At 36.1% G+C, this 25096-nt stretch overlaps 1 protein-coding gene across 8 annotated transcripts in view; it reads left to right on the plus strand.

Moving 5' to 3' along the window:
- Positions 1–25096, plus strand: part of FANCC (FA complementation group C) — a 231604-nt gene that overhangs the window by 50273 nt on the left and 156235 nt on the right. For 5 of the 8 annotated variants that reach the window (XR_004950086.1, XM_016159457.2, XM_016159461.2 and 2 more), the window contains one exon: positions 18827–18929. The exons of the other annotated variants lie outside the window; for them this stretch is intronic. The gene's annotated coding sequence lies outside the window, so the exon portion shown is untranslated. The remainder of the gene's footprint in view (positions 1–18826; positions 18930–25096) is intronic. 8 annotated transcript variants of the gene reach the window in all.

Genomic DNA, 25096 nt, shown 5'->3' on the forward strand with positions numbered 1-25096 from the left:
TTCATCCAAAAGTTTATTAATTTTGTTGAAATTGTCAAAGAACTAACGTTTGGATTGGTTTTCTTGTTTATTGTCTATTTCATATGATTTCTTCTCTAGTTTTATTATTTCCAATTTCTGCTTGCTTTAGGTTTAGTTTGACCTATTTTAAGCTGGAAGATTAGGTTTTGGTTTGAGCTCTTTTATCTTAATATAAGCATTTACAGCTATAAATTTCTAAGCTCTGCTTTAGCTGCATCCCATACGTTTTCTTTTTAATTAAATTGATTGGGATGATATTGGTTAATAAAATTTGCAGATCATGTGTATGCATTCCATAACTTTTGGTATGTCGTGTCTTTATTTTCATTCATCTATAATCATTTTTAATTTCCCTTTTGATTTTTTTTGACCCACTGGTTATTAAACAGTATATTGTTTAATTTCCGCATATTTGTGCATTTCCCCCAATTTTCCCCACTACTGATTTCTACTTTGATTCCTTTGTGGTCAGCTTCATATAATTTGGTGCTCTGTTATTCTATACACAAAAGAAATTACTATTATCTCCCTTGTGGATTGATCTTTTTATCATTATAAAGTAGCATTATTTATCTCTAATAATATTTTTTGTTTTCTCTGGTATTAGTATAGACGTACCAATTTTCTTGTTTTTGTGTGGATAATATTCTATTTTCCATTCTTTTACTTTTCAAGTTGTTTGTATCTTTGAATCTGAAGTGTGTCTTATATAGAGTACATACAGTGGATTATATTTTTAAATAGAGTCTGATAATCTCTCTTTTGGTTGGATTATTCCTCTCACATTTAATGATGTTGATATAATTGGATTTATGTCTGTCATTTTACTTTCTGTTTTCTATATGTTTCTTGCCTGTTTTTGTTTCTCTTTCTCTTTATTGTGTTCTTTTCCATTAAGTGAATATTTATAATGTAGCATCTTAATTTCTTTAATGATATTTTGTTTTTTGTTTTACTTTTTGTTTTTTAGTGCTTGCTCAAGGGATTACCGTGTACAGCTTAATTTATTAGAATCAGTTTCAGGTTTACACTAGCTTTATTGCAGTGATATATAAAAACATATATGCTTAATCCTATATCTCGATTCCCTTCTCCCCATCCCTTTTCATGGCATTATTATTTTACAGTTATACCCTTTAATGTTATAAACCCAACAATATGTTGTTATAGATACTACTCTGCTATGTGTAGTTATTTCCTTAGCTCAATACAGCTTTGCTCCCACACACTTCATTTTCACTGGTATTGGAAAATATAGCACATATATCTTACATTTATGTATGTTATAGGCCCAACAGTACCTTATATACATAGCATTTTATACAAATGATTGTTATGTTAGTTATGAGAAGAAAGAACATGCATTTATAATTATGTGATTACCTTTACTGCTGGTGTTCTTTGTTTTATTATGTAGATTTGAATTACCTTCTGTGGTTACTTGCTTTTAGCCTGAAGAACTTACTTTATATTTCTTGTAAGGTGAGTTTTCTAAGGAATGAATTCTCTCAGTTTTTGTTCATCTGGGAAAGTCTTTATTTCATGTTCATTTTTGAAAGATAGCTTTGCTGGATATGGGATTTTTGGTTGGCAGTATTTTCCTTTGATCCCACTCTTGCCTCTATTGTTTCTGCTGAGAAGTCAACTGTTAATCTTATTCAGATTCCCTTTTAAATAATGGGTTATTGTTCTCCTGCTACTTTCAATATTCTCTCCTTATCCTTGACTTTCACTATTTTTATAATGATATATCTGTTCATGGATATCTTTTTTTTAATGTTTTTTTTCTGTTCTTTTCTGTCTTCTGGTATTTTCCATTATGAATATGTTGGTGCATTTAATAGTATTCCACATTTCTCTGAGGCTTTCTTCATTTTTCTTCTTTTTTTTTCCATTGGCTTGATCTCTGTTCATCCATCCATCCATCCTAAAGTTTGCTTATTCTTTCTTCTGTTAGTTCATATTTACTATTGAGATATTCTGGTGAATTCCACCCCCCACCTTGTTATTGTACTTTTCATTAGAATGTTTCTTTTTTTTAGAATTTGTTAGTTTATTGATTCAACATTGTCATCATACCTTTCTTCTTTAATTGTGGTTTTCTTTTAGTTTTGAGAACATGTTTATAATGGTTACTTTGAACTCTTTTTATGTAAAATCTAACATCTGATTGCTCTCACAGGCAGTTTCTGTTGCCTGATTTTTTTCTGGTGTATAGGTCATACTTTCCTGTTATTTGGATGTTTCATTTGTTGTTGTTGCTATTGTTGGAAACTGGACATTTTAGATAATAGAGTATAGCAACTTTGGACACTAGTTGTCCCCAAACCCTGCCTTCCGAGGCTTGTTATGTCACTTGCTTGTTTATTTCTTTAGAGTGACTGGTCTGTTACTCCTCTCACCTGTTAAGCTTCTGATCTTGCTCCTCAGCACCTTTGGGTATACCCATCATCACCTAGAATGATAGAGATACTGGTAGGGCTCTCCAACTCTTTCTTTGGCTACATCCAACTATTGGGCTCCACTGATTGCTGGAGTGGAGTCTTTCTGAATTGAGGGAAGGGGGGAGGTAGGAAGTGGTCTTGGTTCAAATATCACAGACTCTTTCCTTTCTTAACAAGATTTCATGAATAGATGTGTTTTTTGTTTGTTTGTTTGTTTTTTTACTGCCTGCTCTTGGGACCATTTCCAGAGGCTTTAAAAGGTTGTTTTAAAAATTTTCACCAGTTTTGCTAGGGAGCAGATCAGCTGAGCTCCTTGCGCTGTCATGCTGGAAGTCTATCCTCTCTTGCATAGGTTTTTAACTAGTATCATGTGATAACTTGTTTAGGTTCAAAAAGTTTTGGTAATTCTCTTTGATGCTCCCATAGTATCCTTTCCTTTTTTTCTATCACTCTTTATATTTCATTATCATTTCTTGTGTAATAAATTTCTCCTCCCACAGCAGGGTTTCCTAAAACATTTTGACTGTGTTCTGCAATAAGAAATCTACTTTATATCCTATCTAGAACACATTTATGTAATATTTTTCACAAAAGTTTCACCAGACAATACTTATTCTTTCTACATATGCTGTACTGTATTTTTTCAGCCTATTTTAATCAAAAAAAGAATATTTGGTTGCTGTCCACTTAATCGATTTAACAACTTATAATTTGAAAAACACTCTCTAGACAAAGAGTCCTTGAAGCAAAGGACTGTACATGGGATTGACATTTTATCACCAATCTCTGGCACAGTGTCTGGTACATAGTAGGCACTTATTATTTGTTGAATAACCATGTGAATGTCGCCTTCTCACAGTCTTTAATTACAGTGCACTGAGATGCCCTAAGAGAAGTTAAAGCATACGGTTACAAACTTTACTTGATTCCTGAACCCTTTGATTGTGGAGTCTCTTTAAATATCTCTCAGAACTAGTGCTTGGGAGTGTTTTTTAGATGAAGAAAAGCATGGCTTGGTAAATTTCTTTTTCCAGTGAAAACAAAGGGTGAAAGCCAGGAAATACCATGTAAACATTTTGTACTTTCGTGACATCTCTTCTTAAATGCTTAAAAGAGGAAATCTGTACTGTAGGGAACCATACAAAAAAGAAAACAGACAAAAGTAATTCTGTGTGGACTAGTTTATTTTCTAAACTTATCTTTAATTAAACAAAGATTACGATTATGATTTTTAAGCTAGAGAAAAAATTTCAGGACCTGTATCCATAACTGATAGTCAAAAGAACTCAAACTTGTTTTTTGATTTTTTTTTTTTTGAGGTCCCATCTAAATGGATGTGGTTGAACTTTTTGAGGATTGCCAGACCAAAAATACAATTCTTGGAGTATGACAAGGAATGAGCAGTAGCACTTTTTAAGACTTAGGCTAGGTACATACTTACATAATCAAGCTGTTTCTTGAGATTACTTTGCCCCTAATGAGTGGTCTTGAAGACAAGGTAGGGGAGGGTTAAGAGAAAGACCAGGCTCCCTGACAGGAAGAGGAGCATCTGTTAGAGGAAAGATTTAAAGAAAAGTTGGCCCATGGAATTAATGCCAGAGGCCATATGGTACTTTTGAATATCCTGCAGCCTAAGTCAAGATGAAAACTTCAAGAACAAACCTAGCAACAAAAAAACTTCATAGATGTAAGAGGAGATCTCCCCTATGAAATTCTTAGTTGACATTGGAAATGAATATTATCTTGGGGGTAGAGTTAGGGGGAAACCCAATAAAAGCTTTGTATTTAATTTCCTGGTGGTTGAGGAGTTCATATACTAGACTTGGAAGCAGATAATACCTTATAGTACAACCAACAGGAATTATCTTCTCTGTCTGGAGAACCCAACCTGGCTGTCTGAATTTATGAAATTGTAACTGAGGGAACTGATTAATTTTTTTATATAGGGCATGAGGGCTGTGGCTGCTGCCAGATGTAATTGAGATCCATTCTTACCTTTCTCACTATACTCCTGCTATTTATGATCTTTATGCTCAGAATGTCTAGAATAGGTTTTAGTTTTGTTAGGCCAAGGTTGCTTCTGTCACCATGGCCTTTTTATTTTAAATAGACCTTTTTAAAGAGCAGTTTTAGCTTCAGAGAAAATTTGAGTGGAAAGTACACAGTTCCCATATATTCGCTTCCCCCACATATGCATAACCTCCCTTTATCAACACCCTGTATTAGAGTGATACATTTATTGCAATTGATGAATCTACACTGACACATCATAATCATCCAAAGTCCATCATTTACCTTAGGGTTCCCTCTTGATGTGGTACATTTGGAGAAATGTATAATGACATGTATCCATCATAATAGTATCATACAGAGTAGTTTCGTGGCCCTAAAGATCTACTGTGCCTACCTATATATCCTCCCCCACCCCTCAATCTTTGTCATCCTTTTTGTTTTTATTTTTAAAAATTACTCGAGGTACAAGTTCTATTAGAATTTTATGCCTGTACTCAATTGTCGAACTGTACTTTGACCATGATATAGTTCAGAGAATTTCTACTTATGTAAGAACTGCTAATATTTTTTGTTTATTCCTTTCCCCAAATAATGGCAAGTCAGTGACCATATTATATAAAAGAAGGAACCTTAGACTTCCTTGGTGGCTTGCTAATTGAAGATATTTCTGGACAAATGATCGAATTTGATAATACAGTAAGTAGTAATGTTTTGCCCTAGACACATAGAGCTGAAAGAAAATTTAAAAATAGTTCCTGCTCTGCTTACAGGTTATAGTCATCTCTTTCACATATACATAAATAACAATCTTCTTGGGTCCTTTACTAAAAGGCTGTAAAACTCTTGAGTGCTTTTATGCAAGGGTCCCCAACCCCTGGGCCATGAACTCATACTGGTCCATGGCCTGTTAGGAACCGGGCTGCACGGCAGGAGGTGAGAGGTGAGAGCATGAGCAAAGCTTCATCTATACTTGCAGCCACTCCCTAGTGCTAGCATCACCGCCTCAGCTCCACCTCAGATCATGAGCCATTAGATTCTCATAGGAGCACTGGGTCCCAGGTGCCAAAAAAATCGCGGACATCTGCCTTAATACATGTTCCAATTATTTTCTCTTTGTTAAGAGTTCAGTACCTATCAACTACAAATCTTTGTGGGATGAGCAGCTGACCCAGTAGAAGCCAATCTAGAGACTCCATTGGCGAGATTGAACTAATTAGATTTTCTTCCCTGAGAATGGTGACCTTGAGCTATAGAGTTAATTACATAATGATGAATCCTTGGGCTGAAAGATCATGTAGAGTCACAACCAAGTTCTGAACTATATCAAAAAAGCCATGTGCAAGCCAGAGGGAACAAAAAAACAAAGAAAGCTAGTCTATGGAGAGAAGCCATAGAGTGGAGCAGACATACGGAGACCCATAAGAGAAGGTGGTGGGAACTTCCAGTCCCAGTTTTCATTTGTTCCAGCTAAACTTTATTTTCTTTCTATGGGTATCCATGAGAATCTTTTGTTGTAGTCTTATTATAGCAACCTCCCCCCATATAACTTGAGCCAGTTGTATGGGTTTTTGTTCTACAACTAAGATAGAGTATGAGTAGAATCTAGTATAATAGAATCTTATATCATTCAAGTCTTGACTATTTGGGCTGCAAGACATAAAAAGTTAGCAAACCAAGGTTTGATTATCAGTGCAAAGTAAGTTGAGGTACTGTTTAATCAATGTTTTCTAAACCTGAAGGCGTTTATCAACTCATTAACCACATTTTCCTTTTCTAAGCTAAAGAACAACTATATCATTTCATCTTTCTCTCTCCCTCCCCCCCCCCAAAAAAAAGTTCTGCTATTTCTTGCTTCTTTATTCACATTTTTCTTCAATTCTTTTATTTAACCTCAGGTAGACTACTGGACTAAGTGCTAGGAGACCTGGATTCTGTTCTTGCTGGGATTCTAACCAGGTGGATGGTCTGTCTGAGGAGGTTATTTCATCCCTCTATATCTATACCCTCTTAGGTCTTCTGTGATGTGAAAGGGTTGGGCTGGATCACTGATCTCTAACTTATAGTTCCTGTACTCCTTAAAGGTAATAATAACAGGTTCCAGGCATTAAGATGGGGACATATATGTGGGGTGGTCGGTGGTAGGGGGCAACATTTAGCCATACTGTTGATGAGATGACATGATTGAATCATTTTGAAAATCTTTTTGTTACATATGATATTCTCGCCAAGGCATGAATGAACAGGGTCAAGAAACCAAGCTACTGACCAGGGATTTGCTATAGATGAGATAAATATGCCTATTCTTCAATTAAAGACTTTAATTAATTCCCGTAAACCCTGTCACTAAGTAAAAAGCTGGTAAAGAAAAAATTATTTATCTTAATTTTAACCCATTTCTCATTTAGAGAAAAAAGCGCAGCTCACTGCAGCGTTAATTTAATTTTACATAAACATGCTCTTTGAGGCTGAAACAAATCTGGTTTTCAATGTGAAAATAAAATATAAAAACTGTTCTTGGAATTATTTCTTAACAGAACTTGTCTCTAATCCTAATGAAACATGTATATGGTGATTAGTATTTAATATATTTTTTTCATTTGGTAAAGTTCAAAGCACAAAACAACAAAATGGAACATCACATTTTGCACAAAAATACCGCATTTCTCTCTGGATCTTCTTGGTGTTCTTGTCATTGTGCAAGTAGCAAACTTTGCAGCCTTCAGTTTGATTTTCCCTGATGTTGTTGGTATGCTCTTGGGAAAGTGTCTTCCAGATAGGCGAGGAGGTGTGACACATCATCAGAGCTTGGATGACCTCAAAGACATTGTTGCCCTGGCCTGAGCTGCTTTTTCAGCAATCTTTCAGTCGATGTCTGTTTGAAGTTTATGTGGCCGATCATGTGCTCAGGATCGTCCTTCTTGAACAAGATGTAGGAGTTTAGCACTGTAATATTTAGAAGGTGGCAAAACTTTTACCAAAACTTATGCCTTTTGCGCTCAGTTGTATAAGAAGTATGCACCTGATCAGCCAAGTCCACTGCTCCCATATTCTCGTTATAATCCGCAATGACACATAGCTTCTTAGTTTTCTTTCCATTTCTGTCTTCTAATTCAATCACAGTATCGTTGTGGGATACTGATAGCATTGCCACTTCCTTCTTGTCACACCATTTCAGTGCCATAAGTTCACCATGGAATTTAGCTACAGGCATCGCCTTTGCAGTCCTTTTTTCCAGATCATTTGGTATCAGTTTTCCGTTCAAACAACCTGTCCCAACTGCATCAGTCCTGTTTTGATGTAATTCTCTGAAAAGCATGGGAGATATATGGCAAACTTTGGGGGTAAGGTTAGGACTGTAATCTGTGAGTTATCTTGGGGTAAACGCTGCAGCCACAAGTGCTGCTGGCTAGTATTCTCTGGGCAAACAGGAAATGGGTTAATGGGAAAAGTTACGTGTTCTATCCCAACCCAAGATACCTAAGCATTTTCCACAAATAGGAAAATATATCATTGAGCAATGAAACATTTTTATATATGTAGTAAACAATAATCTGAAAGTAAATACAGTTTATAGATAAAATATAATAAACTGTTACTTTGTTACCTCTAAAGAAGAAAGAGAAGACTTGACAGGATGTGGGGATAGAGAGAGGGAGTGATTCTTGGGAAGATGATGGAGAGCCAGGCTATTGGGCTTTCAGACATGCATTCAATATCAGAAGTGCCTAATGATAATTTTTTAATGCCTTTGGGAATTTGACAATAGAAGAAACTTCTGTAGAAGAGGAATCTTTGGGTCCAAAAAAAAAAAAGGCATGATATAAGTTTGCTTTTCTCTTCCAGCTTCTAGTGGCTGCCAGCATGGCATTCCTGGGCTTGTGTGGTCTTTCTTCACCTAATTTCATCTGTTTGTCTGTCTGCAAACTCCTGCCCCCTGTCTCATCAGGATGCAAATGATTGCATTTATGACTTACCCTGCTAATTCAGGAAAAGTACCTCTTCCCAAGATCTTTAACTTAATCACTCCTTTTACCATAAGATAATAATCACAGATTCCGGGATTAGGACATGGGCATATATTTTGGGGGGCCATCATTTAGCCTATGACAGATGAGATTGATGTTTGAACTATTTTTTAAAATCATTTTGTTCCATGTGATAGTCTTGACAAGAAACTGCTATATTGAATAAATTAGTGAGTCTGTTCTTTATCTGAAACCATAATGTTGAAATGTTATAGTGATTTACTTAGTTTGCTGTGTGTTGAAAAGGTCATTAAATGAGGGGGGAAATTTAGTCATTGTCCAAAAAATGGTGTATCTTTTTAAGATTTCTAATGGCATGAAGTCATGACCTGAACTCTGTGCTTGCCTTCCATATTTCATCCTAGAGCCAGCCTCCTTGTGGGGTAAGATGACTTCTAGCAGCAACTAGAGCTCTTATTTCCTAACTCACATCTGGCAAGGAGTCTTTTCCAGTAGCTCCTTGTAGCATGGGTGAGGGGATGACACTAGCGGCCAGATAATTTTTGATTGTGGGGACTGTTCTGAGCATTGTAAAATGTTCACCAGTATCCCTTGCCTCTCTACCCACTGGATGCCATTAGCTAACTACGCCAGTTGTGACAAACAAAACTTGTCAAACATTGTCAAAGGTCCCTTGTGGGTCAAGATTGCCCCTGATTGAGAACCAGTACTTTAACAATCAGAGCCCATTTCATTCTTTTTTCACCAAAATATGCTGGCTTGGATATTTTGAGTCTTTTTAGGAAGAGGAAAGTAGAAAATACATGCTGGAGAGGTTAACTGCAAATGTCCCCTTTACCTGAAATTCTAATGAGGACCAAAATTGGGTCAAATTTAGCAGGCTTACAGAATTTTTGCTAGACTCCAGAAAATATTTCCTACCATTATAGTCTTTTATATTAGACAACTAAAACCCAATATTATGCTTTTAATTTTTATTTAATTCTATGTGCATATCAGTCTCAGGTTGGGTTGTTTTTTCTGCTTTACTTATGTAGATTAATCAGTTGCTTTTTGTCTTAGAATTTGTCTCTGTTTAACTTCATTCTTTTTCAACAGATCTATCCCCTGAGGTTTTTATCTTCAGTTGGACTTACTCTCCCTGTAACATTGCCCTAGTTCCCCTTGCTGTGGGGCATTTGTGTTCTACAGACTGCTCATTTAGTTAGCCATTAATACATTAGAGAACTGATTGGAATTTTTCTAAAGTATCATGTTTCCTTTTCTGTGAAGTAATTGAAATAGAATACAGACTAATTTATTGTTTTGAAGTTTTTGTGATTTCCAAATTAACAAATTTATACTTTTACAGGCATCAGATATCTGATATTTGGGAGTTACATGTTATTTCTTCCCTGATTGCTCTGTGTAGAGGATCTCTTCTGTATTTTCATGTGAGTGCTCTAGCTGTAATGGAAACCCTGACTAGTACTGGATCAGAGGGTGTGCAACGTGATTTGGAATAAACATGAGCTGCTGATTTTTCATCACAACTAAGACATTAGTAGAGGTTACACATACAGTGGCTCAAAGAGTGCCCCCACCAGACTAATAAAATCTAACAAAATTAAATGACATACATGCTAGAATTTATGTGAATTTTCAAGTGAATCTGTCAGGGTTATTGTAATTGACAATACCTAGGAGCCTCATGAAAGCAATGAGGGGCTCCAAATAGAACCCTGTTTTGCCATGGATTTAGTTGTATTCTGTATTTATACAGCTTGTCATAAACAATCAGCTCTACCCTGATGTTACTTATAATAGTCCATAAATTGTCTTCCCCATGTATTTTCTTCTTCTGTTTTGCTAGTAGTTTGTTTGGCTTCATGCTTTGCTGGTCTAGAACTTCTCTGTTTATTTTAAGCTCCTAGAGGGGAGGGGGACTGTTGTAATCATCTTAGTATTGTCTTGTAGGACATAAAATTTGACTTTACACATATCCTTGCCAGACCTACTAGTACTCCTACAACGTCTCCACTTGAGTTTTTCTTTGCCCCTTGGAAAGCAGGGAGAGTAAGAGCTCTAGATAAGTAGTATTCACTGAGAGCTGAAGCTGCATAAGAGGAAAAGAGGACTTTAACATTTGCAAGATTTGTTTTACTGTGGTTATTAAAGCGAAACTGGAACCAAGGAGAAGGCATGCTGTTTCTTTTCCAGGAAGTCTTGGCAAAGGCCTTCGTTTTAAAAGAGAAAGAGACACCCAGTTAGGTTGAAATGATTTGAAGTCCATCCCTCCACAGTTACATTTTTCTGAAGCCAAGGTAATCTGGTGGGTAGAGGTGGATATATATAGCCGATTTTCAATAAATAGACTAAATTGTCCCCTGGAACTGTTTCAGTAGGTGGTGCTCTTGTGCCATAACATAATGTAGTTTTTAAAAAGGTTTTGAAACTACGGTGGCTAGTTACTAGGGCCTGTTTCCCTATCCATCCTTTTGGATGACTGCCAGGTGCATGATTTGGATAGTATAACCTGGGTGGTGTTGGTGAGGGGTTTTTATGTTTGGAAATGAGGTGAATTCTGGGCTTTACTTTCTCTAGCTTGACTGAACTCTGCTTTCCAGAGGAACCTGAATGAAACGTTTACTGACGTTCTTTTTTTTTTCTTTTTTTAAAAGTGGCTTTTGTTTTTATCTGAATAATTATGATGTGTGTTCTGTTACCAGTTTTCCAAGACCATTTTTTTCTATTGAAAATCATCTGTGATCCTCCAAATCAAATTCATTTCCAGATAACTCAGGCTATCATTTTTGTTTCTTTAGCTTCAGAGATGATGCAGTAGAATGAAATAACATATGGTAGAGAAATTTGTAAGTGATGAAGGAATATGGATGAAAACACTTTGAGTTCAAATAGCAGCTAGTAGTAACTGTAGCTGACAGTGAACCCTGTTGGCATCAGCCCCTTTCCTCACTTCTTTTCCTATATAATGTGTTTTTTGGTCTGAAGTTGGGTATAATACCATGATGGTGAACAAGGCATCCAATAAAGTCCACATTTGGTGTGGCTGGTAAAAGCTTGGTTGGTGGGCAAGGAAGAGAAAATTTAAATCTGGATCTGAGTATCCGTTCTAGGGAGGACAGATCTCTTGTTGCGTGATGTTGCTGGAAACATTTAGAAATCTGCTTTTTCAGGGAGTTTCTTGGGGTTATCTCTAATGTGAAAGATAGTTGTTTTACCTTGTACCTGCCAACTGTTAAGGAAAAGGCAAAATGCTTGTAGGACTTCTCTGTCAGCCTGGGTGTGATGATCCGAGCTGTTGATTCCCCGTTATACCTGCAAGGTGCCTGGTCTCAGTGTGCTCAGCTGGTTCTTGCTGCTGTATTAGCAGCCAGCCTCCTCTTGAGCTTTGTGACCCAACAATCTGATAGATGTTCAGAGTGCTCTCTGGTGGCTTTTGAGATTTTTTTTTTTTTTATGATTAGTATTTTAGTTTGTGTGGGCTTTTTAAAAATTGATTTATATAATTATCTGCTTGTTTATTAAATTATCTTAGTATTTAGAATATACTTTTTATCTGAGAACTCATGTATTGAACATTCTTAGCTTACCTCTTTAAATATTCTTAGCTTTATCTGTTTGATTACTGCTTTTTTCTCATTCTTTTCACTTTCTTTTGCTGTGATGCTCTCTAGATGTTTGTGAAGCTATCCTTCATGTTTCTTAACTTGCATTTTTTTTTTCTTTTCTTTCCGAGTTGTAATCTGAGTGAATTCCTGAGTATTGTCTTCAAAGAATTTACCAGTTCTTTATTCAATTCTGCCCAGTCTAAAATATCTTGTGTACTGAGTTTTTAATTTTAATGACTGTATTCTTCATTTATGCAATTTCCAGTTGATTCTTTCTTAAACATCTCATTTTAATTCTGCCTTTTTGTTTTATAATTTCTTATTCTTTTAAAATTCTATAAATATACTTATTTTGTTGGACTTTTATAATTTCATCTGAAGTAATTAGTGATCTGATGGCTGATTTTGTTCCTTGCCTTTGTTGGTATTAGATTTCTTTATATACTTTAGAACTTTGGTTGAATGGCATCTTTTGAATGAGATATATTTTTAAATTATTTTCGTTTATTCATTCATTTTCTACCAGTCTCTCCCTCTCCGCTCACTTTTCCCTGTTTAGCAATTTCATAGTTGTCTCTGTCTGGCTTCCATGGAGCCCTAGTCCAGAATGCAGTGGTGGTTTAGCTATGTGGGCAATTATAGGCTGCTTCATTGAGTTCCTGATGGCGAGCAGGCCTGTGTCCTGCCCTCCTCCCTAGGCCACAGCCTCATATGAAACAAACAGCTGTCAGCCTTTTTCAGGAATGGGAGAGCACTCATTCATTTATCATCTTTGACCCTACCTTCAAGCAGTGATGCTAGGTCTCACTCTGTCCTTAGTGGGTGGTGTTTAGCCTCAAAACCTTATAGGATTCATACTTCTAGTTTTGATGCCTATTTTTGGATCCTGAGCTTAGGATGCTAAGACTTTAACTTTGAGGACTTAACCTCTTTATGTTTCTGTCCCAAAGCTATTTCACAGAAATGTCGCTTGCGTGCATCCTTTTAGTTTTCTTGTTTCCTCCCTTGTTGCTTGCTGTGTGTTTGGAATTAGGATCCATCAAAGAGTGAATTTATTGTGCCATCTTAACTGGAACTCATGTGGGATTGAGGGTTTAAAGAAAATAAAGTGAGATATTTGGTTTTACATAGTACTAAAGCTAACCACAAAAATGCTTTTCTGTGTGAGTTCAGTGACCCATAACACAGTTATTTAAACTCCTTCTTCAGCGACTGTTAGCTCCAAAAAGATGAGTGGGATTAAGCAGGTGGGATTTATTAGTATGCCATGGTTCTCTACAAGGACTTTACCTTTTATTTTTCATTTCGATAGCAATTTAACAAATTCAGTTGTTTCCAAACACTTAAATTCAAACTAAATAGTGTCTTAAGATGTCAGAGCCAGCAGTAATGTTTGTATTGGTGCCAAGTAGCACTATTTTAGATATTGAAAAACAAACAGAGGTGAAAATGCAAATAACGTGTTTAAGCTAAATGAGAGATTGCCATTTCATGGTAGTTCAAAAAGGGGAAAGGATTGGGTGAAGTTAGTCATCCCTAGCATATGGTAGGACCAGCACACTCAACAGAAGCTGCTAGTAGCAGCCAGTACCAGGTTCACATGACTCGTACAAGTGAGGCTCAGTAATCTGCATTACTGATTGTGTCAAATTTATTTTGTTGATTGGAATTTTATTCGTTTTTTAGATTTGTTGGTATTTGTGCATTTAAAAAATGTAGTTATATAAGTTATACGCATAATACTTATTTTAGTAGTTTTATATTTGTTAGTATTTGACAGAATGGTGATTTTAGACAACTCTGGGAGCTCTCAAGAGCTTTTTTTTTTCATGGATCAAAGGATAACTTGACTCTTCCAATGAAGTGTAGCAGCATTCTGTGTTGGATTTTGATGCTTTTACCTGGCTCACTCTTCCTCATACTTTATATGATTTTGCTTAGCTAAGGCATCATTTCTGTCTGGAATTGTCTGACACTTCTGCTGGGTGAGGTGCCCCTTCTTGATGCTCCCTGCAGGCACCCCATGTTTCCTTCTCTCCCAGCCCTTCCTACAAGGGGTTATGTTTTATCCATTTACAGATCCTGATTTCCTCACTAGCCTCAGGTTGCTTTAGAGCAGGGAACACTGCCATCTTTTTATTTGCAATGTTTTTCAGGGTTCCTGTCATAGAGTAGGTTCCCAATAAATGTGTGGAATTTTTGTTTTTGTTTATTTAGTAATAAATTACGAGTAGAGAAAATCAACAGTGGGATGAGGCAGAAATAACTTAGAGTCAAGTCACCAGTGATAGAGGCAAGGAGATGATTTGTAATATTTTAATATCTAATGTGCTCATCAGCTCATTTTTCTAAACAGTCTCACCAAAAGCTCATAGTCTTACTGTCAGATAAGTGAATTGAGGACAAGAATTCAAGGAAAGTAAGTAACCACTGTTTCTAACAGAATGTATGCAGAAGACATTTCTGGAATCCCAGTGATAGTTCTGTGGTGCTCTGATGGAAAACAAGGCCAGAGGTTTCTAATTAGCACTTCTGAAGGCAGTACTATTATGAAGAGATACTTTCACTTGGAAGCCTGTTCTAGAGAGCAGCTCTTTTCCCCACGTGGCTGGAAAAATGGTTGGGGGAATAGAACCCAGTAAACCCCAGAGTTAAATTTCCTTAATTCTTTGCAAAGCCATCTGAAGGGTGTGTATGTGCACTCTGCACCTGGGTTGCAGTTGCCTCTGCTGATTCCTTAGACCTAGATTTTGTTTATGATTGAGGTTTGTTTGAAATTACCTGCAAATTTCAGGTCTGTGTTTTTGATAAGACCATCTCAAAGTGGAAACACTGCTGATCCAACAGAGAAAAAGCCAGTTCCTCTTAGTGGAAATTTTCTTAAAACCTCATTGTTTTAAGGGTGTGAGGTGGGGTGGGGGGCGAGGGAGGAGGAGGAATATTATTTGTTTTCTTTCATAAGCACTTTATGGGAACAAGAATATTTTATTGTGACCTTTTTTTTAAAAAGCTACAAACACAAGGACAGATTGACCAGTCTTAATGAAGCAAAGAAATATTAAGTAAAATAAAACAAAGGGTATCGGGCTTTCATTAAGGAAGAGGAAAAATGTTGTCAAGCTTAAGCATAGTTGAACATATATTTATTAATTTTATATTTGATTATATTTCTGGAGGTTTTAAATATTTTCTGAGAAGGCCATTGTTCCCCTAGTTGATGACATTGATTGGAGGCCTGGTATTTGATTTGTCTCTTTTTCTTCTTTTATAAACAGTGTGATTTGTAGCATTCTGTCCACAGATCTTCTGCTTATTGCATGGGAGAAGTGACTTCAGTTGACTCATGCTCATAAGAAATAGAAAAAAACAAAACATAGTGTTCTTTCTCAGGTTGCCACTTTGAGTAGTTAGATTATGGTCTGTATTTGGTATGTATAGACTGACTTCTCATACCTCTGGCTTAAAGATGGTACAGACCAAAGGAAGGCAATTTTGAGCTCTCTTGGCCCCTCTGACAATTATGATACACAGCCATTTTTGATACTGTGAGGTCTATGATGAGTTTTGTTTGAAATGTTGACAATCTGGGAGCTACCCTGAGTTCTATCAAAACAAAATCAGTTAGATTTTTTATCTGTTTTATCTATCGAATCCACTAAAGCTTTATTTACTTATTCATTCACATGCTTGTTCAGTTCTTACTTGTTGAATGCTTACTATGTGGCAGATACTGTGCAGAGTAGTGGTTTTCAGAATGTGTTTGACAAACTAGGTTCTTCGGAGATGTGCTAGCTAGGACATGTTTGACTGCAAGTATCAAAAAACAAACAAACAAACAAAAAAAAACAATGAAAGGTGGCTTAAGCCAAAAGGAAAATTCCAACATTGACTAATTTATTGCCCCAGCCATACTAGTTGAGAGAACTCAAGTCCATCTTTTTGCTTTGGTACTTGCAGCATGTTCGCCAGTCCTCTCAGGTTATTACTCCTGGGTCCCAAGGTGATGACCACCATGTCACATGAAGACTACAGTGTCTTATATGGAAAAAACATGAATTTAAGATTGAGAAATTCTCTCTTGGAAACCCTTGAGCTGAAGCGCAGTTCTCATTTTCCAGAGATGCATAACATTGCCCATACCTAGATTCAGTAGGGCAAGTGGGTACCATGGCTTGTCTTTATCAGCCATTTTCAAAATGTGGCCTAGGCACCCGTGGGTCTTCCTAAGACCCTTTCAGGAGGGCCACAAGGGCAAAACTATTTTCATAATAATGCTAAAGACATTATTTGCATTGCCGACTCTCATTCTCTCACTAGTGTGCAGTGGAGTTGTCAAGAGGTTACATGATGTGTGATGATGTCATTGATCTGGCAGACGATATTGGAGAAATGCAAAGGTACTCAGGATTCAAGGGATTAAGATCCTGGTGCTCAGGGTAGAGTGCTGAGCAGACATTCTGCAGCAGTATTTCACTCTCAGGGCATTTGCAATTTCTTGAGAAGCAGGAAGAGACCTAGAACATGAAAGAGGTCCTGTCCTGAACAATTTCCGAGGGCAGTTTCATGGGAGTAGAGAGAGACATATTGGTGTTCCAAAGAAAAAGATTGTTAATCTGACTACCTAAAATTGTAAAATTTATGTACATCAAGAAACAAAAACAGGAGAATGGATAAAATTAGAAATTCAGTGTTTTTCGTCCCTTACTGGATATAAAATGATCACCAATAGATCATAAAACCATTAGGGACAAGGTTAATGGTGAACATTAATGGCTGGATTAGGTTGACAGTACCTGAAACCCTTAGTCAGTTTCAACATTCTGATTCATGTGACAACCCAACATTATGTGCCTTCAGATTCAAAGTACATAACACTACAAATGAATATTTTTGAAAAAGAATTCACCCTGAATCTAATGAAACTTCTAGATCTAACTATCAGTTTGTATGCAAGATAGGATATTAGCAAAACATGTTAACACCAAAGGAACACAATCAACCAAGTGCACAAGTATGAGATATTCTGTAGGTCAAATGTGTTGTTTTGTTTTGTTTTTCCAGGGAATAAATGATATGAAAATGTTAAAAAAACAAAGAGGGGTAATTATTACAGATTAAAGAAACATTTTTACATAATTTTGTTATACTTTAAAGGAGAAATATCAATTTCGACCATAAGCAATGTGTAGATCTTACTTGAATGTAAATATAGACAACCTAAATATAAAGGGAAACTTTAAAGAAATTTGAACATAGATGCGCTATTAGATGATATTAGTGCTTTATTGGGTAGGAAAGAGCTAGTGTACTTAAGTTTCTTCTTTTTAAAAATCCTTATAAAAAAGAGATACAAATCAAAGTATTCGGGGTAAGGTGACATGATGTCTATAATTTGCTTTAAATATGGAAAATTTTAATAATTGTTCGAACTGGTTAATGGATACATAGGTGTTCATTTGACTGTTTTCTCAAATTTTTTTGAGTATTTAAAAACACTCCTTAAACAGATACAAAAAAAGAATAAACATCATAAACAGAATTTTGCTTGTACCACATAACCTGTGTTTTAAGTGAGAATATCATAAGGTACTTTCATTGGATGAATGTCTGTTGCTTATGAGTGGTATCAGACAAAGAGGCATAAACGTCATTTTATTTGTATAGCGTATTTCCTAGCTGTTAGTTTTACATGTTAGACATGTGTAACCTCTCCCATTTTTAAGGAGGCACAACTTAATCCATAGTCTTACTAAAACTCTATGGAAAGGAAGAAGGACGGTTCTTGGAAGCTAAAATGGGGTGTGTATATATTAAAAGAACAGAAAAGGGTGCTAGATGGGCAGAAACCACCAATACTATCTTTCACTCGTTAGTTACTCAGGACATTCAAACCTACTGCTTTCCACACACAGAATTTTTAAAACATTTCCAACTAACATAATTTAGCTGTCTCATTCTTAAGAGATGGAGATAATCCGAAGTACTGCCTGATTAATATATCTAGCTTCAAGCCTAGGAGTTCTGGATAATGTTAGTTGCTCTTATTTCTTTTTTATTCTGTGAATTATAGACTTTAAAAAATTTATCTATTAATAATATGCTCCCTATATTCAGTAGTGGGGAGGGGGAATGAAAGAGGAGGGCATTTTAAAAATTATATGACATGGCAAGCAGTACATATACAGATAGCATTCAAAAACCTCACGCATGCATTTTGACCAAGCAGGCCTAATTTACACATGATGATAGAGTGCTGCTGGGCGCACTCAGCTTTGTAGCTTGGAAGATTAGTTTTCAGTGAGGCTTGCCACAGGCTCTTCCCAGAATCCAAATCTTCCACATATGCCTTAAACACTATTGGATATGCTGGGTTATATGAACTGAGTAGCTGAGCACTTCAGCATGGACCAGCTGTTCAGTGACTCTTGCTCTGGGCCCTACCCATGTTTTTTCATTGCAAGGCAAATGGGTGGAAGCAGATAAAAGTTCTAAAACCCATGCAATATATGTTGCCTTCAGAATCCCCAAGATGTTAACCAAGGATTTTGCCTCTTATCAGATGTAAGGTACAGCAATTATCATTCATTTTTCTTGTTTATTATTATTATTTTTAAGTAATTAGTATACATTGCATTAAATTAAAAAGGTACAAAAAAGTATACAGTAAAACCTAAGTTCTTGTTTTGCACTTATTCAGCTACTTAGATCTTCACTGGCACTAGTTAGTTGTTTGTGTATCCTTATTTTAAAGGGCATATCCTGACTTGGCACAGACTGTTGGATCACAAGAAATTCCCTAAAGTGGCAGGCCCTGCCTATGCCTATTCATGGATTTATATACTACCATCTGAAAGGTAAGCAAGGCGCCTATATCTTTCTACTCTCCAGGTTCTATCAGTCTGATATCTTCAGTATGGTAGATTAGTGTAATGTGCTGTGTCCTGAGTTGATATGCCCAAGGAAGATGAAAGTAAACTCTCTCATGTCCTCAGTTTATTCCAATGGAGAAGTACATTTACTTGCTTTATAACTGCATTCTAGGTACCAAGGGCGCCTAATTTGTTCCAGTTAGGCCCCACATCTGAAAATGCAGTTTGAGTTGGAGTCCCCATTTACGTTTGATAGCCTCATGTCATTGACTGAGACACTTTGGCCCTTTAATTGGGAGGTGGGGTTCTCTGTAAATTACCAGACTTGCAGCATTGTTTTTTTGTTGTTTGTTTGTTTCTGTTTGTTTTCGTTTGATAGTCCAGTGGCTTTCACCTGCTCATTACTACTAAAAAGAATATGAGTCTGGTGCCCTGGTGCCCTGATGGCAGGTGAAACCTCATTGTTCTATTCACCTTCTTGTTCCATGGACTTCTGGTTTCCAGTTCTCTAAGATGAACAGGAATTTCATCACCATTTTCCCTGACTTGGGCCAGTAACCATTTCTAAATTACCTTTCTTCCTTCAAAGGTCTATAGACTGTAGCCCACTATCTGGTATCAGTTTGTATCAGATACTGTTATCAGGTTCAGACTGTATCAGTTGTTCTTGTTCTTTGAAAATCAGAGAAACTAGCACTGGTTAATTTAAGGGAAAAAGGAAAAAAAAAATTTTATGGAAGGCCCCTGGGCGGTTGGGTAGCTGACAGAATTAAAGAGAGAGCTGAAAATTGTATTGTTAAGGACATAACGTAGGGTAGCTCTAGGGCTCTAGACGAAGAGGTCCTTGAATGGCTTAGTTCCACCGTATGACAATCTGCTCAAAATGCAAATTCATTCCCAGCAGAGTCTGGTTTGCCTAACTTGAATAATCATCCCACCCCTTGGCTGATGCCACAAGGTACCTTGATTAACAGACCCACCAAGACTTGCAAAATAGAGGAGAGATACTTTCCTAAATGAAAAGTAAGGTACTATAACCAAAAGAAGGCAGGAGGAATGCTCAATAGGCAAAACCAACAGATGTCCATTCTGGAGTATTCAGGTTAAGTTAATATTTCTCAGTTGGATCATCATTGTGGAAGACCATTTTTCTTTGCTGTCTCAATGTATTGCATTATGTTCAACATCCTTGGCTACTGGTCACTAAATGCTGGCAGCACTCCCACTGCTACCATCACAACCAAGGCACCACCATTTCTTGGCCACTACTGTCTCCCAAGCTCTTCTCAGACAGGCTGTGGAATAGAATATCTGGACCACAGTACTGCCTGATCCCTCAAGCTGTTTCCATTTAAACAATCAAAACATTTCCATTGCTAAGCAAAAGGTTGTCTGTAATATTGTTATAATAAAATATTTCTTTTTTCTTTTGTCAAAAAGTTTTTCAGTTTATTCTAGTTATAAAAAAATAAGAGATGGTAATATAATGTACAGCATGGTGACTATAGTTAATAATACTGTATTGTATATTTGGAAGTTGTTCAGAGAGTAGATCTTAAAGTTTTCATCACAAGAAAAAAAAATTGTAACCATGGTGACAGATATTAACTATACTTTCAGTGACGATCATTTCACACTGTATAGAAATACCATTATGCTGTATACCTGAAACCAGTGTTACATGTCAACTATATCTTAATTAAAAAATGGAAAAAACAGTTCTTCGGTTAATTGTCTCCAAATATCTAAACTGATCTGTACCTAGAACCACACAAAATATATAAGAAATTCATCAGTTTGTTTCTTCAGTTTATTTCTTTACTTAAGGACACCCACTTTATTTTTGTTAATTTTTTTTCTCTTTTATTTTATCTGTGTGCATATTTCAAGTTTAAAAAAATTTTTTTTTAAATGTGTTGAGGTAACTTTGTTTAATACAATTATATGATTTTCGGGTGTACATTATAATTCGACATCTGTATATTTTATTGTATGTTTACCACCTAAAGACCAGTTTCCTTCAGCTGCCGTATATTTGATGCCCTTTACCCACTTTACCTTCCCCCAACCTCCCTATTTTTGACCCCCTTTACTCTCTACCACTTCCCTCTTTCCCCACCCCTTACCCTCTGGTAACTACTAGTCTATTGTCCATGTCCCTGAGTCTCTGTCCTGTTAATTTGTTGCTTTTAGCTTTATATCCCACATATAAGTGATATCATGTGATTTTCTACTTTTTCTGTCTGGCTTCTTTCGCTTAGCATGATTATTTCACGGTCCATCAAGGTTGTCGCAAATGGTAGTATTTCATCTCTTCTTATGGCTGAGTAATGTTCTATTGTATATATGTACCACAGCTTCTTAGCCAGTCATCTATCGTAGGACACTTAGGTTGCTTCCATGTCCTGGCCACTGTGAATAGTGCTACTATGAACATTGGTGTGCAAATATCTTTTCACATATGAGTTGTCAAGTCTTTGGGGTAAAAACCCAGTAGAGGGATTGCTGGATTATATGGTAGATCAATTCTTAGTTTTTGAGGACCCTCCATACTGTTTTCCACAGTGGCTGTACCAATTTGCAGTCCCACCAGCAATGTATGAGAGTTCCTATTTCTCCACATCCTCTCCAACATTTGTTATTACTTGTCCTATTGATTATAGCTATTCTAACAGGTATGAGATGGTATCTCATTGTGGTTTTGATTTGCATTTCCCTTATAGCTGGCGACGTTGAACATCTTTTCATATATTTATTGGCAATTTGTATGTCCTTTAGGGAGAAGTGTCTGTTCAGTTCCTCTGCTCATTTTTTCATTGGATCATTTGTTTTTTTTTGTTGTTGTTGCTGTTATCCAATTTTATGAGTTCTTTGTATATTTTGGATATTAGGACCTTTTTGGAGGCGTTACTTGCAAATATATTTTCCCATTCGGATGATTGTCTCTTTACCTTGATGACGAATCATGTCATCCACAAATAGAAGCTTTTTAGTTTGATGTAGTCCCATTCATTTATTTTTGCTCTTACTTCTCTTGCCTTTGAGGTCAAATTCATAAAATCCTCTTTAAGTCCAAGGTCTTTGAGTTTAGTTCCTATGTGTTCTTCTATGCATTTTATTGATTCCAGTCTTATATTCAGGTCCTTAACCCATTTTGAGTTAATTTTGGTGTATGGTGATAGACAACAGTCTAGTTTCATTCTTTTGCACATGACTTTCCTGTTTCCCCAGCACCATTTATTGAAGAGGCATTCCTTTCTCCACTGTATATTTTTGGCTTTTTTTTTTTTTAAATCAAATTATTGACCCGTTTAATATGGGTTTACTTCTGGACTCTCAGTTCTGTTCCAGTGGTCCATGTGTCTGTTTTGCTGTCAGTACCATGCCATTTTGATTACTGTCACTTTGTGGTATAATTTGAAGTCGGGCAGAGTGATGCCTCCAGCCTCATTTTTTTTTTCCTCGGGACGGCTTTAGCAATTTGGTGTTTTTTGTGCTTCCGTATAAATCTGATGATTTTTTTATTCGATGTCTTTGAAAAATGCCAATGGGATTTTGACAGGGATTGGATTAAATCTATATAATGCTTTAGGAAATATGGTCATTTTAACTATGTTGATTGTTCCAACCCAAGCACACGGACTACCTTTACATTTCTTTGTATCTTCTTCAATTTCTTTTAATAGGGTTTTATAGTTCTCATTATATAGGTCCTTCACATGTTTCATTAGATTTATTCCTAGATATTTTATTCGTTTTGTTGCAATTGCAAAAGGAATTATTTTTTCCACTGTAGATTTTTGAACATTGATTTTATATCTGGAGACTTTACTGTATTTGCTTATTGTTTCTAGTAGTGTTCTTGTGGAATCTTTAGGGTTTTCTATATAGAGAATCATGTCATCCACAAATAGGGACAGTTTGACTTCTTCGTTTCCTATTTGGATGCCTTTTATATCTTTCTCTTGCCTGATTGCACTCGCTAGGACCTCCAGTGTTATAGTGAATAATAGTGGTGATAGTGGACAGCCTTGCCTTGTTCCTAATCTTAGAGGAAAGGTTTTTAGTTTTTCACCATTAAGTATAATGTTGGCTGAGGGTTTTTCATATACGGCCTTTATTATGTTTAGGTACTTTTCTTCTATACCGATTTTGTAAAGTATTTTGATAATAAATGGGTGTTGTATCTTGTTGAAGGCTTTTTCTTCATCTATTGATATGATCATATGATTCTTATTTTTAATTTGTTTATGTGGTGTATTGCATTAATTGATTTGCATATGTTGAATCATCCCTGTGTCCCTGGGATGAAGCCCACTTAATTGTTGTGTATAATCTCTTTAATATGTTGCTGTATTCGGTTCATAATATCTTATTTAGGATTTTTATATCTGTGTTCATGAGAGATATTCATCTGCAGTTTTCTTTTTTTGTGTTACCTTTACCAAGTTTTGGTATCAGAGTAATATTGGCCTCATAAAATGAGTTGGGAAGTATCGCCTCCTCTTCGACTTTTTGGAAGATTTTGTGGAGACTAGGTATTAAATTTTCTTTGAATGTTTGGTAGAATTCACTGGTGAAGCCATCTGGTCCTGGACTTTTGCTTTTTGGTAGGTTTTAGATAAGGACACCCACTTAGAGCCAAACTCTCAGAATTCAAATCTCACCACTGTAGTTCTGCTATTTACTAGCACTTACTTCATTTGGGCTTTTACATAATCTTACTTTGGGCAGTTACATACAATCTCCCTACTTATGTAAAATGATGATATTAATTGTACCTCTTTCATAGGATTGCTATGAGAATTAAATTAGCTAGATGCATAAGTATTTACTATATTCCCAAGAGCATAGTAAGTGTTATGTATGAATGATTATATTTCTAAAATGGGATGTTAATAAGTTTCATGTAGGTAACAAAAAATAAAAATTTGGGGTGGGGAGCTGCCTTTTAAAAATTAAAATGCTCTGTCTGGAAAAGCATTTTGTATGGTATTTAGCTTATAACTATATTTTGAAAAATATCGAATTATTCATTTCATCATTTAATATTTATTGAGTGCTTGCCAGGCATGTAGCAATTCTAGGAAGACAGGTTTACATACCAGTGGAGAAAGCAGTAACTAAGAGAACAAATAAATGCCCAGGTTAATTATTGATGTGATAGTAACTGTGGAGGAATCAGTAGAAAGGCTTGGAATAGGGAAGGGTTTGGTTTGTAGGTGGAACAGGTGAGAGGCCTGGACTGGACTATGGTCACCTAGGGAGAGGCGAGGTGGGAGGGTGTGCGAGAGTTATATTTTATAGGACCTTAGACAATCTGCTAAGGAGCTGAAACTTTTTTCTACAAGGAATTAGGCTTTCTTTCCAAGGAATCTACTGGGGGTAGATTTGGGGGATGAGCAGGAATGTGCTGAGTGAGATTTAAATGTGGGAAAAGTATTTTGTCAGTTGTGTTGAATTGTTTTTTCTCTTTGAAAATAAATTGGAGAGGAGCAGGTGAGATCAAGTAGAAGACTCCAAGGAAGGCATGAATGGGGATGGGATGGGATGGTGGCAGTAGAGGTGAAAAGTGGATGAAATCTAATCAAATCACACATACAGGCATACCTCAGAGATACTGAGTTTGGTTCTAGACCACTGCGATAAAGCAAATATCACAAGACAGCAAGTCACACATTTTTTGGTTTCCCAGTATATATAAAAGTTATGTTTACACTATACTATAGTCTGTTAAGTGCGTGATAGCATTATGTCTAAAAATATATACATACCTTAATTAAAAAGTACTTTATTGCTAAAAAATGCTAACCACCATCTGAGCCTTCAGAGAATTGTAATCTTTTTGCTGTAGAGAGTCAATGTTGATGAAAATGAAACATCTAGAAGTAAAATAAAGTTAAGTGCAATAAAACAAGGTATGCCTGTATTTATTTTGGGGTAGAATTGACAGGTATTCGTGATGTCTTGGATAAGGATAGTGAAAGAAAGAGAAGAATCTTTTTGGGCTGTTATGTGCCATTTGACAGTATGCATGTATTCCCTCTATTATTAAGCCTTTTTTTTTTTTTTCCATTTTAACATGAACCTTTTTAAAATTAAAATTTTAGTACTGTTTTAAAACTTTCATCTTTCTGATCTAGATTTTTTAA

The sequence above is a fragment of the Rousettus aegyptiacus genome, unplaced genomic scaffold (assembly GCF_014176215.1).
Source record: "Rousettus aegyptiacus isolate mRouAeg1 unplaced genomic scaffold, mRouAeg1.p scaffold_m13_p_3, whole genome shotgun sequence".
Classification (NCBI taxonomy): Eukaryota; Metazoa; Chordata; class Mammalia; order Chiroptera; family Pteropodidae; genus Rousettus; species Rousettus aegyptiacus.